Source organism: Orcinus orca, chromosome 21, assembly GCF_937001465.1.
Source record: "Orcinus orca chromosome 21, mOrcOrc1.1, whole genome shotgun sequence".
NCBI classification, from domain to species: Eukaryota; Metazoa; Chordata; class Mammalia; order Artiodactyla; family Delphinidae; genus Orcinus; species Orcinus orca.
Genome location: NC_064579.1, coordinates 10,556,388 through 10,574,882, shown reverse-complemented (window position 1 = coordinate 10,574,882; position 18,495 = coordinate 10,556,388). Strand labels below are relative to the sequence as shown.

Genomic DNA, 18,495 nt, shown 5'->3' with positions numbered 1-18,495 from the left:
CTTGGGACCAACTTTTGAGTTGTATAAGCAGTAAAAGCGGCATTGATCTTCGCTTATCAGCATTTTCATCAGTAGCAGCAAAACGAGTAGCTTAGCCAGTGTTGTGTAGAACTATAAACTTTAACTTCTGAACTACGTCGATTGGTTAAAAAAAATTCAGCCTGTTTGTGGCAATTGGGAATAGAATGATTTCCTCTAAAATTATTCCAAGCATTTTTAAAATAAATACTTGGTTGATGAAAAATATAGAATATGTGTGATAGTTAGGATAACCGAATACATTACATAAGGTCCTTTGCCAAAAAAAGCTTACATTATTACAATGGTTAGGAGGGAAGTTAATCTGAGTAATCCTAACATAATAGTGCTAATAATCATAATGGAATGAATCGCCCTGTATTGCAATTATGATTCAGTAATATATATTTTTGGAGATCAACTCTTTCATGATTTGTTGGAATGGAATGCAGTAACAGGAGAGCAGTGATTTCGGCTAACACCTTAAATATTCTGGAAAAAAGCTAGCACAACAGAAGAATCCATTTTCTCCACTGAATTATTAAATGCCCAAAGAAGTATCATGGGGCAGATAAAGAAGTATATGAGCCTGGAAATGTTAGATTGGCCTCTGATGGACAGAATTGTCAGTTGGTTAATGAAGCATGGCTTGTGTTGAACATGACAAGCTGGGTCAAGCATTTGAAGATGCTTTTGAAGTACTGAGGCAACATTCAACTGGTGATCTTCAGTACTCCTCAAATTACAAACATTACCTGGCTTTCACCAACCACTGTTCTCATGTCAGAGGAAATTCCAGCAGCTATGGTGTGCTGCCCACAGAGGAACTGGTCTACAATTGGAGAACAGTAATATATTTGTATAGAACAGTGCTGCGGACCTCTATTTTGAAGGAAATATTCATCAGTCTCTGCAGAACATCCCTGAAGACCAGCTGGTGCAACCTACTCGTCTCCAGCAAAAGGGAGCAAAAGGCAGGAAGAAGCTCCGACTGTTTCAATACCTTCATGAATCCCTGTGTAATCCCGAGATGGCATCTTGTATTCAGTGGATAGATCAAACCAAAGACATCTTTCGGTTTGTATCAAAAAACAAAGAAAAACTTGCCCAACTTTGGGGGAGAAGAAAAGGCAACCGGAAGACCATGACTTACCAGAAAACGGCCAGAGCACTGAGGAATTATGGAAGAACTGGGGAGTCATCAAAATCCGGAGAAAGTTAACTTACCAGTTCAGTGAGGCCATTCTCCAAAGACTGTCTCCATCTTATTTCTTGGAAGAAGAGACCTTCTACTCACAGTATGTTCAACCTGATCAAGGATATCTCAGTTTAAATAACTGGAATGCAAATTATAATTGTACATACGCCAATTACCATGATCTAAGTCACCCTGATTGCTAAATATACTCTTATATATCAAAATTTTCTGGCATCAGAAATCCCTACAAGTTTTAGGATTTTTCTCTGAAAGCAAATACTGAAAAACAAAACAAAAACCCCAAACTTCAGGGCTTCCCTGGTGGCGCAGTGGTTGGGGGTCCGCCTGCCGATGCGGGGGACGCGGGTTCGTGCCCCAGTCCGGGAGGATCCCACATGCCGCGGAGTGGCTGGGCCCGTGAGCCATGGCCGCTGAGCCTGCGCGTCCAGAGCCTGTGCTCCGCAATGGGAGAGGCCACAACAGTGAGAGGCCCGTGCAAAAAAAAAAAAAACCCAAACTTCTTTATTGCTATCTTTTATGAAGTAGCATATAATCTATACTAACTTGGTGAAAAATTTTGCCAGTGAACAGCTTTAAAATGATCAAGTCCCATTTGAAAATATAGACTAAATGTCCTTTCTTTTACTATTGTCTGTGTAATACTTCCTTCTAGATTAATAATGCTAGTGGAGATACTTTGATGTACATATTGATTTAAGCATTATCTTCCTGTCATACACTCAGACAAAAAAGTAATCAGTCTAACATGTATCCAACAGCTTTAGCAACAAAACAAAAATGATTGCCTGTGATAGTGTTCCTGCTAAATTACATTCATGGCTTTAAAAATTTCAGTGACTAAAACTAGAACTACCATATGATGCAGCAATTCCACTCCTGGGTATACATCCAAAGAAAATGAGAACACTAATTTGAAAAGATATATGCACCCCAGTGTTCACAGCTGCATTTTTTTTTTTTTTTTTTTTTTTTTGGCCAGACCACACAGCTTGTGGGATGTCAGTTCCCCAACCAGGGATTGAACCCAGGCCTCTGCAGTGAAAGCGCAGAATCCTTACCACTAGACTACCAGGGAAATCCCATAGCAGCATTATTTATAATAGCCAAGATATGGAAGCAACCTGAGTGTCCACCAACAGGTGAATGGATAAAGAAGATGTGGTAAATATACACAAAGGAGTACTACACAGCCATAAAAAAGAGTGAAATTTTGTCATTTGCAACAACATGGATGGACCTGGAGGGTATTATGCTTAGTGAAATAAGTCAGGCAGAGAAAGACAAATACTGTATGACATCATTTATATGTGCAATCTAAAAATTGAACCAAATGAATATAACAAAATAGAAACAGACTTAAAGATATAGAGAACAAATTAGTTACCAGTGGGGGGAAGGAAGGAGGGAGGGGGCAAGATAGGGGTGGAGGATTAAAAGGTACAGACTACTATGTATAAAATAAATAAGATACAAGGGTGTAATGTACAGCACAGGGAATATAGCCAATATTTTATAATAGCTTTGAATAGAGTATAATCTAGAAAAACACTGAATCACTATGTAGTACACCTAAAACTAATATAATACTGTACATCTGAAACTAATATTGTAAATCAACTATATTTCTATAAAATAAATAAATAAAAATTAAGAAGTACAAACTTAAAAAAAAAAAAGAAGTATATGAGTCTGGCAGAGGCAGAGTGTGTGTTTCTTCTCCTAGGAGGCATCTTGTGGAAGCCAAGTTGGAGAGAGAGTGGGATAAGGAAGGGTGGGCTGGAAGAATTCTCAAGCAAAGACAGATACCCACAGAATGTGTTATTCGGGCCTCGGCTCCCATGGGCAAGCTGGATTCACTCTAAGGGACTAAGAATATGACCAATTCAAATATGCAGATGAAGGGTAATAAAGATACAGCTAATGTTTGCTGAGCACTTGCTGTATGACCAGGAAGTGTGCTAAGGCTTCCGCAGAGATAATTCACTCTCACAGCCACTCATGAGACAAATCATTATTTTTATCCTCATTCTTCAGATGAGGAAACTGAGTCAGTGGTGTTAGGAAACATGCTCAAGGTCATACCAGTGGGGCTGGAATTTGAACTCAGCCTGACTCCAGAGCCCACGCTCTTAACCATTAAGTGAAATAGGATAGCATCATGTTCAGGATGTCTTTAGATGTGTATATACACACACTCAAATGTTTGGAGGCAGCAAGGCCCTCCCTATGTCTGGGTTGGTGCTAAGGCAAAAATACTTGGAGATGCCTCTTTCGGTTGCCAGCTTCTGGCTGTAATTAAATTTCTTATGTCCATATTATTAAAATATATTAAAACTAGATTAAAACATGCCAGACATTTTGTGGATTTTATAGAGCATTTCCATTCACAAACACTAATCCAGTTAGACAGATTCTTCTCTTAGTTCTCTGAGTGGTGATTTCTAAAGTCCTGTAGAAAAGGCTTTAAAAAAAAAAAAACTCTATGGACTTGAATACCTATATTTTAGTATATTAATGCCTTGTGTCTTAAGGTTGTTCTTTACTCACCTTGAAAATTGATATGTTACATGATGCCCACTTTACAGATAGAGAAAGTTGTGGCTGCAAATGATAAACCCTAGAATACAGCCAAAGATAATTAAATCCACACTTTGTTTCCTTTCATTGAGCCATATTGATGTCTTTAAGCATCATCAGAGGGGGGAAGTTAGCATTCCAGGTCTTTAGTTTCTTAGCATAAAGTAAGACTGAAGAGAGTAAATGTAAATATACTTCATCTCATGGTCCCCTGGACCAGAATTTCTGGAGTTCTGAGTTCTCCTCTATTCTACCCCTCATTTCCTCATCAAGCATTGTTTCCTTAGAAAGGGTTAAAACAATTATTATATGTCTAATCAAATAGCTGATATGACTTAAAATTGGTAAATCATTAGATAAATTATAATTGCAAATTCTGAATAAGAAAACAAAAGACATCAGAAAGTCTTAGGCAGAGACTCACTGAATCAATTAAGGACAGAGAAAAGGTTGTAGTACCAGCTGGCAATATTGCTTATATATTGCCTCATGTATATAATAAAAGAGTGACTCATGAACCTGAAATTATAAAATTAAGTATGGGAGATATGTAACATCTCATCCTCAATGAAAAACAGTGTATTATTTATATCAAAAATAGTATGCCACGTAACGCATTTTATGTATAGGCATTTTGTCGGTGTACTAGTACATGCAAACTTGGAAAAAAAGAACACTATTATTTTTATGATTTAGTTGGGGCGTGACAACTGCTGTTTAAAAGAAGAAAACAACTCTTAGTGTTTTAATACAGTAAAAACTTATATCTTACTGACTTAGATTCCAGCACAGTTGTTCTTGGTTGGGTTACTCCTCTAAGAGGTGACTTGGGGATCTTTTTCTCCTGTGCTGTAACAGAGGACGATGGCTCCTCCATCTTTGACACTTGGCTTCAGCGTCACTCGGGCAATATACAGCCAATATTGTAGGCAGAATGAGAGTGTCCAAAACAGCACACGTGCACATGAACACACACATACACACACACATTCTTAACTGCCTTGGTTTGGAAGTGACAGTGGCCTTCTGCTCTCATCCCATTGGTCAGAATTAGTCACATGACCCCCACCTAGGTTTAAGGAGGCTGGGAAATGTAGTTTGGTTCTGTGCTCAGGGAGAGGGAACATATTTGGTGCTCATTTAATCACTCTCTCTGACAGAACTGGTTCAAAAGTCGTACCAGTAAAGTTAAAAATAATTCTGTTCATTGCACTCCACAAGATGAATTGATTAAAGTAAAATATATATGCATACCCTTGTACCCTTACTTTGCATAGTGAAGCACAGTGCAAAGCATATTCCATAAGCTACTAATTTCAAGACTTGCCATTATAAACTATAGGCATGTGTCTCTAAATTGATGTGAAAGAAATAGCCGATCTCAGAAAATATATCATCTGTCATCATGTTGGCAACCTAATCTATACCTGAAGATTGCTGAAATATTTGGACCAGAAGAGAACGGAAAGGTCATCTCCATTTTGTGAGAGAGCGTGTAAGTGTTTCACCTGGGATTCAGTTGAGTTAGTATTTCATAAGCGTAGATATAAATTTGGCTAAGGGGCACAGCGACAACGCAGCAAAAGTCATGGGGAAAAAAATCATTGTATTTTCAGACTAAAAATTAAGTGTGAAAAAAATTTTCTAAGAACAGAAGTACCTCAGGTAAATGGCATTTTAAAAAAGTAACTGAAAGATAAAACAGAACATATAACAGAAATGGTAATAAAAAGTCTCCGTTCCGTGGGAAATATTTGCCAATTACTCTCTTCTTCAGCCATACTTGAGTTCTGAAATAAACTCAAGACTCTTGAGTTATGACTGACCATATATGTTTTGTGAATTGGAGAGTGGGTTAGCAAATTCAGGGTTCAAAAAAATTGTGGGATTTACTACTATGCTCTTTTGGATTATAAATTTGGAAGAAAGTTGCTGCCTAGAAATATGTGCTGTGTGTAATTACTCCCACCTGCTGGGTAAAGTCTTTACTACATGGGCATTGAACTTCACTGCCACCGCAGGGTGAGGAAGAATGCAATACGACCCAGCCACATCACAGGGCTTGTGAACAAGATCCTTTGTTCACAGCGGCTCTTGGCCTGAGGGTCACTTCCAACTTCCAAATGTAGCTTAGCTTAGACTGGAAACCGCAAGGCAATGCTTATCCTCTGAACAGAAAGATTTATTTCTCCCCTAAAAGAAAAGCCAAATGGAGGGGGAATGGAATGACCAATGAACCTGCCATATTTATCCAATAGGTGGTTAAGCTCTAAGGGAAGTGAGACAGGAAGGGAAATGGTTCTAAGTTCCCATTTTTCAGCTAATGGCAGGAACTTATCCCTAGTCATTGGACACCCTACACGCACTATCCCTCAGATCTTCTTGGTGTGTGTGAAAGTGCTGAATTCCGAAACAGAGATGAGTTTCCAACTCGTAAAGTTACACTACACTGTTTGGTAAAGGGCAGTGGGAACCCACAAGAGTATATTACAATCTTTGATGATCTGGGCATCAAAACATGGGCAGGCTTTTGTTTCTAAGTGGAAGGGAAGTTTTCTGGGGATGTAAAACCTGGGAAGAACATGGATAAGCATCTATGCTACTGTATTAATAACTCCTTTCACCCTTGGCAGGTGACGTGAGGCTTAGGAGAAAACACGGTTTGGGTTTTCTTTTCTTTTGCTTTGCTCACCACCACTGCTACCCCTCCCCACCAGTAGTTTAGGAAGGAGAGTTCCTGAAATGTAATCCTCTTTTGTCCCCAAGAATGGGTCACAATTGGAAGTGTATAACTACTCCTTCTTAACTAATCTCCTCGGTCCTGGAAGAAGACGGACATAGTTAGCAAAGGTGAAGACACTGGTATGTCAGGAATATAATTCATGTTAGCGTTCTTGGCCTTGAGTTTGGCTCCTGTGTGATTGACAGAGCTGAAGAGCTTCCTTTTATGCTAAGAAGTCTTTGGTTAAATTGCAGGTTTGGTTTTCTGTCCTTCAGCAACTAAAGTAAAGAGAAATCAGTGGCAACAGAACTCGTGAACCACTGGCTCCTGTAACTGGCAATGGCAATTGTGTGTGTGTGTGTGTGAATTTCTTGTTTTTCTTCTTATTTTTATTTTCTCACTTCACCCCACCTCAACCTTTTAATCACTCTTCATTCTGTATGTTCTGTTGCCTTCATGTCTTCCTTCTCTTGGTTTCCCTATTCTACATCCCTTTTTCCTTTACTCTTTTAACCTCGCTTATAATAACGCCATCAGCTGTAAACACTACGGAAAACGCTAGTTTCACCATCTCCATGTGAAAAAAAAGAAAAATTCAACCAAGGGAGAGGCTGAAAACATCTATCTTTGAATTTAGAAGGCTTTCTGCCAAGAAAATTGTCTTCTGAACCTCCTTAGATCTTGCTGTCCTCATGAAACACACCAGCCAATAAGCTGCCTCCCGACATGAGCTTGAATATCTGGGTTGACTTTGGCTGTGAGCCGTTCCAGCCAATGAAAGCAGACACCCTAAGCCAGTGTTTCCCAGATAGTTAGATTTTATGGGACAGTAAAATCTCCAAAGAAAAAAATGAAGAGACTGATATAGATTGCCTTTTATTTAGATTTTAACAAGTAAAACGTTTTTTAAAACTCCATTATTACCATTATTTCAAAAAAAGGGGCATTTTAGGAAAGATAATCTCAACATAAGTTGAATAAATTTAGCCTATGAAAAACCCACTGCTTTGCCTTTATTATCTCAGTTTATCAAAGACTGGGTATGGATATCAACCAGCATTGATACAACTTTAGATCCTCGAGTCCAGTAAAACTGTTCCTTTTCCCATACCAGTGGTTAAGCCTTTGGACTGATGGCTTTGCCTCTCAGGGGCCCTTATATCCTGCTGCCTTTATATTGAGGATCTCCATTTCATTCTTCGAGTTACAATGTCCCAAAGAGGCTAGTGGTAAATTCTTAGCCCCGATGTATAAATGGAAGCATAAGAAATAAAATGAATTTGACCCACACAGAAAAGCTAGTGAGTGGGTCAGCTTTATTTCTACATTTTTGTGGGGGGAAGGGGAGTTCTGTGCAAGCCAGGGTGGTAGGAGCCCCAGGCAGGGGTAGGTAGTGGGAGAGAAGGTATGGGAGGAGCGAGGTGCTGAGAAGCACAAAGATGTGGCCCTATTCTTGAGTGATTGCCATCTAAAAAGACATAGATACGTACCCAGTTCATAACACAAGACAGACATTAGTCAATGCTTAATAGATACATGAGAAAGTACTATTGAAGGGCAGAGAAAGGAGTAATTCCTTTCACGGAATTAGTACTTCAGAGATCACGGAAGTAGTATTATGTGTAATTATGTTATTGCATGATTACTTGGTAATTTCTCCCCTTCACAGCTACAGTATAAGATCTATGAGAGCAATATCCCTATCAGATGCGACAACCTCTGTATCACAGCTCTTAGCATAGTGCCTGGTATCTAGTACATGACCTACAGTATTTCCTGAATGAGTAACTGAGTGCCTACAATGGTAGGGGCTATGAAAGATACCGAGAAATTAAGGTTTCATTCATTGCCTTTAAAGCATCTGCAAGCCGATAGGTTTATAACATGGCAGATGTGTTCAGTCAGCTCTTTGCTTGTGTAGGAGATCACAGATGGTCATAGTAACTTAATTATTTCATTCTGAAATGGAATTTCATCTCCACTCAGCTTTTCCTTAGGCATGGTCTCTGATGCCGTATTTACCAAGACATCTACTTGGAAGTGGACGTCATACTGTGTAGAACCATTACAGACAAATGTTATAGCCTCTTGCCAAGTAATGATTTATGCTGGGTAGCTGCTTAAAAGGCTGATTTTAGTCACTTTATTTGCTATATTCATGTACTGCTTGGGGAAGGGGGCCAGGTGGGGTGGCAATCCTTTTTTTTTTTAAGATAGTAATTATTTGCAGACGTCCATGGGCAAAGTGCTAAGCTCACACCTGGGAACAGAATCCTGGGTTAGACGGTGGCCATGGTGATATTATACATCTCCAGATTGTGGTTTGCCAATTGAAATGCAGACATGTGCAGAAATGGCCTCATTGTCATTCCTTGTTTTTGTAATATTATCCTTGGCTCCACAGATTTTTTTTTTTTCCTTTTTCTACTGTCAACAGTGTTTCAGCGGTGAGTCATATTATCCGGTGACATCAGAGGAAGCAAAGTTACATATGTCAACTTGGCAGGAATTGTCCACTTACAGCAACTTTGTGATAAGTTGCATTTTTCTACCATTTTCACCTTGAGTGATGAAGTATCCACAGTTTGAAGAGACACCATGGAGCCTCCCTTGATGCTAGTGGTGCTCTGTCTAATTGAGCAGCTATTGCTTCAGTACTGGAGGGGAAGGAACCTGTGATCTTTGGGTAATCCTTCCCTATGAGTAGTGGGAACGTATTCCCAGAGTTGATTGCCTTTGTCTATAGGTAATGGAGGCTTAACTGGCTTAAAAGTTATAGCCAGGTTTCATCCTCATTAAGTTTAATGGTTTGTGTAATGACCATGTGTGCAACTAATGGAATAACCAAAAGAACAATTCATGAACTGTTTGTGGAAGGATACCTTTACCATTCAAAATGGACATTAGACTATGGCTGGTTTCATTGCAAGGCAAAACTTCCCTTCTTTATTTTCTAGTTAGGTTTATATGCAGCCTACAGGGTATGGTGTGAACTGTATCTCAGGCAAAAGGCTGAAGCTTTCAAGCTCATGAGTTTGGACTTTTGAGTGTTTTCTATTATTATTATTGCTATTATTTAAATCAATGTGACATATAATGAGGAGCTCATAAAAATTAATTTAGATGTAAGACAAATTAATGGAAGTTAAAGCCAAAAATCCAACTAGGGAGAGCCAAATACGCACATTAAAATGACAGCCTCTGCCCCATCCCTTGATGACCCATAGAAAGTGGGAAATTTTGGTTAAAATGGTGCCTCATATTATGTAAACTAGAATGTAAGTGGCATGAGATTAAGAATTGTTTCTGTTTTATTCACTCCCGTATCCTCAGGGTCTAGGAAGTTGCCTAGCATATAACAGGTACTCAACAAATATTGAACATAAGTCGTTGATGCATATATCTATAACCCATCTTGGGTGAGATAGCTTTGTTTCATTTCCGAGGGGGTGAAATTTCTTTCTTGCAGAAAAAGAGTAGAAAAAAAATGATCTCTACGAAAGAATTCAGCCCTGATCTATCTTTCTTCACAAAGATCTTTTCCTGAGAGCAAACCATCAGTGATAGGTTTGGGGTATGATAAAGTGTAGAAAATAGCTAAGTAGAAGAGAGTACAGGCTTTATAAAATATAATTCAAAATAGTAGCTATCAGCAGCAGAACTTTGTAGGAAGCACATGGTGGGAAAATATAAACCCCACCCTGGTGATGGCATCAGCTACAAACTGAGAAATGAACTGGACAACCAAACGGGATGTGTCTTCAGCAGCCCTTAAGATCAAACGACCAGAGATAACCATGGATCTTTGGGGCCTCCACTTTCTTCTTTCTAAAACAGCTAAAATCAGTAGGGGAATGAAAGGGAAGTGGCTTTATTATCTGTGAGTAGTGTGTCCCTCCCTCTGGATAGCCATCTCTCCAAACATACATTTTTATATTTCTTGGGAGTTCTAGCCAATAATTCCATTTAGAGAAAAATGTGCCCCTACCTTCCAACCTTCCCCATTTTTACATCACTGATTTCTCATCATTCTGACACATTCAGTCATCTCACATGTAACTCAGCTGCAAGAATAATCATGGCCCAGTGATGTGCTGGCATCATGGAGGGTAGAGAAAAATAGAAACTATGGTAATTGTGGAAGAAACAGGTCTCAAATGGGAAAATCAATCCCAGTGATCAGTTTATGGTCCAGGCGAATGGCGTGAGTTCAGGAAATTCAATTCAACAAAAATATATTGAGCACTGGGATATGTCACCGAGCAATGCCATGCTCTCTGCTCCCTGGCACTTATGTTCTAACATCTAGTATGGGTGCTCTCAATGACATTGTAAGTCTTACTGAGCTGGAACCATGAAGTTTTGCAAGAGGTTTTCCTTTAGATTAAATTAACACTATCCCTGTAGAAATCTAGAGCTGGAATAAACAGGGAAGTGAGGGTCCTGTTGCCTAAGTCCTGCTGGTTGAATTTAGCTTTCCACTGTGCAAGTCAAGAGCCCAACTTTTGTCTGCATCCTGAGGAGCTTTCCACAAAGAGCATGTATTTTGACAATTAACCAAGACTTCATATTTTTGGGAAATGAAATGTTTTAAAACATGAAATCCATGAAGAGAGAATTATAAAATCAAAGGATCCTTTATGAAGGAGTAGGAATCAACTGGCTTAGAACTTCATTTCCTTTATATTTTGGCTCAAGTGTGACCTTTTCAGCAAGGCCTTCGTTGACCACCCATCCCATCCCTCCTCCTGGTACACCCCATAACCTCCCTTACCTCTCTGTTGGCTTGTACCATCTGACACACTATAAATGTCCTTATTTATTTGCTGATTATCTGTCTCTTCATTCTGGAATACAAACTCCATGGGGGCAAGGACTTTTCCATAGTTGTTGCCAAGTGGTGTTAGGAGACTCCCATCTAAAGGTGAAAGGCATCTCCTTTTCTGGATCTGTGATCTTTGGCATTTTCCTGTCACCACAAAGCTTAAGATTCCCTGTGGTCAATGCTGGTCATTGTCATAGATGACTTTAGGCTTTTAAAATGGTTAAATCAGATGTTTGAGTGGATTACTATGTCACCTATCCACCTATAAGGGAGCATCTCCGGTGGATACCTGAAACTTGGTAGACTCAGTCTTCAAGTCGCAAGACTAAGTGATGGATCACTGTTTTAAGACATCCTTCCTGCTTTCTCTGTCTGTAGGTGTGTCTGGGTGTTCTTCTCCAGATACCAAGTCATGGTGCAATTGGTTTTCATAGAACCGACTCTCTAATTCTGCTTCCTATAACCACCCATGAAGGAACTTTGAAAGTGTGTGGTGATGAAACATGTAGGCATTTGAGATTTGTCAGTGTGAACACATAATTTGAGAGTAGGGCCCAAATGACCAAAAGAAAATAAATTCTCATGTTAATAACAGTTGTTAGGAATTCACTAGTGCCAGGAATTCTGGGGTTGAGATTCTAGAAGTTGATGGTTTGGTGATGGGCTGCTTGACGTTGATTAGTGAAATGTAAGTGTATGTAGTTTGAGAAAGTGGTGGAAATTAGAGAATCATTTGTAGCTGGTGAAGAATGTGGAGGCATGGAACACTGTGGAAACTCGGGAATTGATTTCTCCATACAATTCTAACTAAGTTATAACTTTCTGGTCCAAAGATGGAGGTAAGAACAAGTTATTTTTCCTCTAAGTAAGAGGTTACACAGAAAATACTAACACACAAACTATGCATAACGCAAAAGCAAACTAGAATGATTTTTTTTTCCTTTATTTTATGGGTTGAATTATGTACACTGCTCCCTCCCCCCCAAAAAAAAGATATGTTGACGTCTTTACTCCCAGTATCATGGAATGTGACTTTCTTTGGAAATAGAGTCCTTGCAGGGGAGTTAGTTAAGATGGAAGCATACTGGAGTAGGGTGGGCCCTTAATCCAATATGACTGGTATCCTTATAAAAAGAGAGAAGACACCCAAGAAGAACGCCATGTGAAGAAAAGACGCAGAGATTGGAGTGGGTCATCTGCAAGCCAAGGAATGCCTGGGGCTTAAAAAGCTGGAAGAGGCAGGGAAGGATTGTCCTTAGAGGCCGTGAAGGGAGCATATGGCCCTACAACATTTTGACTTCAGACTTCAGGCCTCCAGAACTGTTAGACAACAGATTTCTGTTTTTTAAGCCACCAAGTTTGTGATACTTTCTTATAGCCATCTTAGGAAACTAATATACCTTCCTAGGCCCAGGTGGTGAAGTAAAGGGAAAACCCCAATTCAAAAAGTGAAGTTAAAGGCTATAGCTTCTCACCACTTGTGGTAAGATGTGTATGCTGTTGGCACAGAAGAGAGTTTGCATCTTCTGGAAGCCTGTGAGGTCCTCTGTCTTGTCCAGTAAGCGGAGGACTCGCTGGAGTATCTCAGCAGGTCAGATGGCAGCAGCCAAGACCAGGTGTCTGTACTGTTGCCTTCAGCTGCCTGATGAAGCATCTTCAGGCTGACTTTATTTATGATGCCTTTGGGATTAGTCCCGGCTCCAGAGAAGCTGGCAAAGCTGACCCCCCCCAACTTATTTTAAAATGCATGAATTAAAGCCCGTCATGCTCTAATTTTTCCAACGCGCCACTGATGTCTAAAAATCAGCCTAGTGCATTTCATCCGGTTGCATCAGCTAGTCTTGTATCTGACATTTTTAAGCTTCAGTTAATTGAGGACCAGAATGATGGCCAAGCAAAGAATGTTTCATTAAAGCTGGAAATGATTTGAGGTATCTAGCCCCTCCCCAAAGTGATTGTCCTAGAGACACTTACCAGTTCATCTGTGGCTTCTAGGTAATTTGTGTTTTTATGATACCCACAGATCCTCCTCTGCTTTCTTCTCAGTGATAACCAGAGCAGGCTGGGAATCGTTTACTTGTATCTGGTGTCCTACATTCCTCACACTTACCCTTTCGTAGCTTCTTCCAGTATCATTTACTTTTGTCCATCAGTGGATTTCCTTTACTTCCTGTGTGTCTACCTTGTTGGGAGTTTATGGAGGGGAGGAGAGGATGAGTAGATTTTTGTGTGTGTAAAGGTAATCCCAAATCTTTGTCGCTCTCTGTGTTTTAGCAAGAAGAAAAATGGAACTAAATACCTAATTAAGCAAATTTTAAAAATTCTTTAGTTAAAAAAAGGACTTTGTTTCAGGTACAGCAGTAGAATGTTCAACCTGTGTCACTCATTTAATCCAGAGCATAAAAATGTATATTTAGTGATTACGCAGATAGCAAACTTGTGACATTTAATTTGACATTTTAAAAGAAACACAGATGTAGAAATATTGTCTGGAAAGCATTATGACTCTACCAATATTATTTGTTTTAAAGAGCAAACCTCATTACAAGACTATCTTGTTCATCTACCCTTTGACAAATATTTACTGAGTGATACAGTGAGAACAAGGACACGGTCCCTGGCCTCCTGGGCCCTGTCTAGTAGAGACACAGACACACAAACAGGTAGGACAAGAGTGTCTTGCTCAGAATTGCTGCTGGTGGAGGGCTCTCTGGAACTGTAATCTGAAGAACGAGGGCCATTTGTCAGGATAAAAGGTAGGGGAAAGGGGAGGGGAATGAGGTTATAGGAAAAGAAATGGCACATTAAAAGGCCCAGACTTCCAGGAGCCTGCATGTCAGTTGTTACCAAATGTAATTTGGTAGAATGGTTGCTTGGATGGAGAGGGAAGGAGTAGTGAGGGTTGAAACTAAAGATAGAATTAGAGGTCAGGTTGAAGACCTTGTGTTTAGGTTAGGGAATTCCTGCTTTATTCAGAAGGCCGCGGACGGCTTAGACACTGAGCAGTGACTAAGAAAGATCCCTGTGGCTTTTGTGTGAGAATAGGGTGGCGTGGACGAGATCAGAGTGAGGGAAGCCTGTCAGGAGGCTGCTGCAGTACCTCAGGCGAGCGCTAGGTGGCGGTGCCACCGGAAATGGGAGTGGAGATAAATATGTGAGTTACAGGAAGGCTAGGTAGGACTTGATGATTATGTACTTTGGAAGCGGAGGAGAGGGAGGGGTCAGGGCTGGCTTACACGTGAAACATACTGGACATACGTAAGCAATCAAGAGCTCAATGTCAGTGCCACGTGGAGGCACTGTATGCCCTTGAAATGTTCATTTCAAGCAGAGGTGTACATTTCGTTTCTAAAGACTCAATCCGTAACTAAGTTATGATTTCAGACCCATAACTCTGGAAGGTGGGGTCATCCGTAGCCTGCCACTCAGCGGTGCCAAGGTCTTGTGGTCGTAAAGACAGGAGGAGCGCCCACATCCAGCGGGGCTGGGGAGCGGTGCAGAGAGGGGTCTTCCTGACGCCGAAGTGGAAAGAGAAGGAGGCTTAGCTTCCTGACAACTCATCCATTGACTTTATCAGTATATTTCAGTCTGAGAGCATCTGCCCCTCGGGAAACACTACAAGGTACACATCTCTCAGGAGATCTCCATTCATTTCCACCACTGAAAAGTTTTCTTATGTGTCTGTATATTTGAGGAAAGTGAGGTTTCTCAGGCAGTAACTGCCACAACTAATCATTTAGCTAGGTAAGAAACTTGGGAACTTTTGCCAGGACTTTCTTCTGGAAATTGACTGTCCCCTGCAGGCCCTCCTCTTTCAGCTTCTGAGCCAGCTGTGTGTATGTCCTGCCCCATTCCTCTCACTGGCTGGCTGACCATGGGCAAGTTATTTACCCTTTATGCCTAAAAGACCAAGAACCCAGGAGCATAAGAAGTGCTACGAATGCAATAAAATAGCGTAATATTTATTATTAAGTAAGTTGGCAAAATATCTTAAAGCTTTAAGCTCCTTGCTTTTATTTTCTGTACATTTATTGCTGGCCCTCTGTGCCCTAGGGGGGCACTTTTCAACTTTCAATGATGTTTCTCTATTATCAGGTCCCAGCTGAACAGACTACCTTTTATATTCAGAAAGTGTTTGGTGCCCATTAGCCACAACCGTCCAGTCTGACCAATGACATTGACAGTGGACCTGGATTTTTCTTTCCGTCAAGCACAAATGCTTTGTATCCCTTGGCTTTCTTCTATTCATGATCCCTCATGTTGTTATAGTATTTTAGGCCCTACTTTTGGCATTTAATCCCAGCATCTTTGTGGTTCTTTATGTTTTTTCAAGGACTGCATATGAAACTTCGAATACCCACGTGCAATTAGAGCTGCATACAACCTCACACAGATCTGCCTCCATTCTAAGGCCAATCATGTGCTATAGTTCTCCTTGCTTTTTAAATCTGAGCACACATTTTCATCTTGAGCCTTTTTCACCCTTCTTTTGTTAGTACTTTCTATTAAGTTTTAGTCGGGTAAGTTTGTGTTTCGCCTTGCCAAAGCACTGTCCAATTTCTTCTCAGATCGTTTTGATATATTCCTCCTGCATTTCTTGGATTGGGGGTTTCGGCAGTCCTCTCTGAAGAAATTTTGGCTTCTCTTGTACATTTCCCTCCTATGCTTTTGCAGACTTTTGTAAATACATTCTATTTGTGCATAAATTAACCTTCCTATTTTCCGTCTGGTTAAGTATCCTCTGATCCTGGTAGTAAATGTTTTTGGTGTCATGGACCTTTTTGGCATTCGGGTGATGCCCAGAGACCCTGCCTCAAGATGGAGTTTTTAAATATCTGTGTAAGATACATCAGATTACAAATAAGCCAATTAAATTGAAAGATAGTTAAATATTTTAAAAATTGTGATATGGTAGTAAACAAGCTTCTTGATTGGTGGATGAAGTAATATGATGTAGCATCAGGGCTAATAACTATGATTCTTTCAGAAAATCTGCAATTTTTGTTGCTGAGGAAAATCACAGTTAATATTACTATGGTTTGTTGCTTACATTTGAAATCAATGGAAATGCTACTTTTCAGTTAGAGTTCAGGCAAAAGGAATATGTGAACATTTTCTTCCCATCCAAGTTCATGGATCCCCTGTATTCTATCCACAGGTGCTAGAGGGAGTATCTAGATCACAGGTAAATAACTCCTGCTAATAGTCTTTTGTGATTTGAGACTCAGCTCAGGTAACCATCTCCTCTGTAAAATTTTCCCTAAATTCACTAGACCTGCTTCTCTATCTATTCCTATACTATCTTGTTCATCCTCTGTTATGCAGTATTCATTTATTATGATGATTACTATTATCATATTTTCCTGTATTTATTTCCTCTTTGTAAATATCTCTCTATATAAGTATCTCTGTAAACAAGTATATAAAATATACTTTTATTTCCTTGGTGTCCAGGATAGGGTCTGATATAGTGCAGGCACTCAATAAATGTTTGTTTAATAAATGATTGTGAAACCTTGGCCAGCTTCTGGTAAGTTTAAACCAGGTCACAAGTAATAGAAGGACCTGAACTTAATTTATTCCCTTCTACAAGGGGCAGAGTATACAAGCGTTGAACTTTAATAAGAGGTGTGCTTTCAACAAGGGTCTTCTTGGCTAGCTCTGAACCTTTCACTCTGCATTAATATACACCTAATTGCTCATGAAGTCACAGCTGTGGACTTATAACCGAGTCTTCAAAGTATTTTAATTCCTTAAGAACACACAAATGGAAAAATTAATTCCCTTGTTAGATAAAAATATATTAAAGATTATCAGCAAACAAATAAATGTGTCTATTTATAACCTGACAAAGGAATATTAGTTGTTCACAAGGTATTTATTCTGAGTAACGTGCTGGGAGATTATAAATAACCTTAACTCTCAGTAAAAAATGTGCTTACAGAATAATTTATTCTAATTAGCCTAAATGTATTAAACTTCCCACTAAGGAGCATGAATTAGCTACTATTTAAGTGTGAACTTTTACTTCCATGGTGCCTAATTCTGTTCTATATAAAGTCAGGCATCAAAGATCAGCTAAGGTTAAATATTAAGATGTTTTAGTCATTATTAGAAGGTGGAGGTGGGCACAGTCTCTGATAATAATAATGACATGAGTACAGAGAATCATAAACAGAAAAATACAACGAACTGGAGCCAGAGGAGCGTGAGCCATAAGCTTCTTGTACTCGACCTTAAGCTTCTTGTACTTGACCCTAAGCTTCTTGTACTCGACCTTAAGCAGGCTCTCAGGAGTGCTGATGTAGTTAGTCTAGAAGCTAATTCTCTCTTTCTCTAACACACACTTTCTACTTGAACTCCTCCCTCCTGCGTTGTCCTGGAGGGAAGGGTAATTTTCAAGGTGACTACAAAATTCTTATAATTATATAGTTTACTCTATATAAAATATTTACCAAAAAATATTCATTCCGGCCCACAATGAATTCCATGAAAAGATTTCTCCTGTGCTTTAAAAATACTCTTTATGTAGAAGATCATTGAGATAAAAGAATATCAATATTGGTGAAGTAAAAGCCATTCCTGCTTCACTGCTTTAAAAATTTCAGTGTTTTTTATTTTTTATTTTTTTTTAATTTATACTGAGTACATGGGGAGAGAAAAATTACAATGAAATGCTGTGAGGATAAATAAGGTCATATGACCATGAAATGTTTGGAAAAGAATTATAATTTTTTTTTAATTTATTTATTTTTATTTTTGGCTGCATTGGGTCTTCGTTGCTGCGCACGGGCTTTCTCTAGTTGTGGCAAGTGGGGGCTAGTCTTTGTTGCGGTGTGCGGGCTTCTCATTGCGGTGGCTTCTCTTGTTGCGGAGCACGGGCTCTAGGCGCACAGGCTTCAGTAGTTGTGGCGCATGGGCTCAGTAGTTGTGGCGCACGGGCTTAGTTGCTCCGCGGCCTGTGGGATCTTCCCGGACCAGGGCTTGAACCCGTGTCCCCTGCATCGGTAGGCAGATTCTTAACCACTGCGCCACTAGGGAAGTCCAGTTAAGTCCTTTTTAAAAAAAAAAAAAAAAAAAAAAAAAACATGGTTAGAGTTACAGTTTTAAGAGAGAGAGAGAGAAAAAAAAGAA

At 39.7% G+C, this 18,495-nt stretch overlaps 1 protein-coding gene and 1 pseudogene across 1 annotated transcript in view; both read left to right on the top strand.

Moving 5' to 3' along the window:
- The window catches only part of NRG1 (neuregulin 1), a 1,030,155-nt gene that overhangs the window by 482,442 nt on the left and 529,218 nt on the right, over positions 1–18,495 (top strand). The window lies entirely within an intron of this gene.
- LOC101278207 (transcription factor Spi-C-like) lies at positions 662–1,520 on the top strand (annotated as a pseudogene).